Source organism: Sesamum indicum, linkage group LG7 (assembly GCF_000512975.1).
Source record: "Sesamum indicum cultivar Zhongzhi No. 13 linkage group LG7, S_indicum_v1.0, whole genome shotgun sequence".
In the NCBI taxonomy this organism is placed as follows: Eukaryota; Viridiplantae; Streptophyta; class Magnoliopsida; order Lamiales; family Pedaliaceae; genus Sesamum; species Sesamum indicum.
In genome coordinates, this window is record NC_026151.1 from 5,983,685 (window position 1) to 5,985,361 (window position 1,677).

Sequence of the window (1,677 nt, forward strand, 5' to 3'; positions counted from 1 at the left end):
ACCCCCCCCCCCCCCCAGTGGCTAAAACCCCTCACAAGTGAGGGGTCTCCCAAGACCAAGTAAATAAGGAAAGACTCCCTAACAAGTAGAACTCCCTGACGACTAGGACTCCTTGCAGACAAGGAAAGTGCCCCCCAAGCCATAGACTCCTTGACAGCTTGGACTCCCTAGCGGTTAGGAGTCCTTGCTGATGAAGAGTCCTCTCAAACTAGGAATAAGGATTCAAAAGCACTTCTATCAGAAGATAAGACCAAACTATGGCTTATCAAAACGACCTTCATCCACTTTCTCCAAAAAAGGAGGAAACGTGCACACCCTACCAAAAGAGTGCACCCCCTGTATAAATACAGGTTTACTCTTCCATACTCAGGGCACTTCCAAACACCTTCATGAGACCCTATAACGTCTCTCTCACTTCACTTTCTCTCTAAATCATCTCTCTCACTCTTTAAACATTCTCTAAACACTCTACAAGCACATTATCACGTGTTCTTGCACTTTTTATCGACTTTATTCACCATAGATCAATTTCAATTATATTTATTTACTTTTTAGCTTTATTCCATCTCAAATTCAATACTAATTTGGGCGTCGGAGAGCTAACACCTTTTTTGCAAGTTCCCCTTTCAGGATTTGTATTCGCTTCGGTCCAAGCTTTGAGCATAGTCAATTGGACCCATGCATTTTTTGAATGCATAATTGGCATCGTCTAGTATAGATCTAAGATGTGAGAACAATGAAAGGAATCCACACCTCCTTGGAGGACTCTCTCGAAAGAATGGTTCCCTCACGCTAGAGGACCTCCTACAATTGATTACTACTTCTGTTAAAGGCCCAACTTTAGCGGTTCCATCATCATTGTTATTTAATTCTAATGTTCCAGTAATTCAATTTTTAATTGCAGGACGTACCCCTAGAAGAGCAAGCGAGCATCCTTCTCAGATTAAGCCCTGCCCTGAGGCAGGCATCCTCTTCCAAAAATCCTACACCCAGGTGGGCATCCTCCTCAGAAAATAAGCTCTGCCTCAAGGGGGTATCCCCCTCAAAAAATAAACCCTGCCTCCAAGCAGCCATCCCCCTCACTGAATAAATCTTCACATACCTACTTTCCTCAAGGATTATTTTTAATATTTTAACTAAATAATTTTGGAGGTTTATTTTACCACTTACGATGTGTTAACATAGGTTTGCTTGTAAGGATTTCACGAGGAAGACATCCCTCTCATATAAGGCCTATCTTCCACACAGGCACAAAAGCCCTGTCTTCCACACAAGCACCCCAACCCTCTTTCGGGCAAGCACTTAGGTCCTTCTTTGAGGGACTTGTAAGCTCTATCCTATCCAGGCACTTAAGTTCTCCGCCGTCGAGGCATCAGGCCTAGGAGGACCGCCCTTGGTGGCTAAAACCTCTCACAAGTGAGGGGTCTCCTAAGACAAAGTAAATAAGGAAAGACTCCCTAACAATTAGGACTCCCTGACGGCTAGGACTCCTTGCAGATAAGGAAGCTGCCCCCAAAGCCATGGATCTTTAGCAGCTTGGACACCCTAACGGTTAGGAGTCTTTATTGATGAAGAGTCCCCTCAAACTAGGAATAAGGATTCAAAAGCACTTCTAACAGAAGATAAGATCAAATTATGGCTTATCCAAACGGCCTTCATCCACTTTTTTCAAAAATT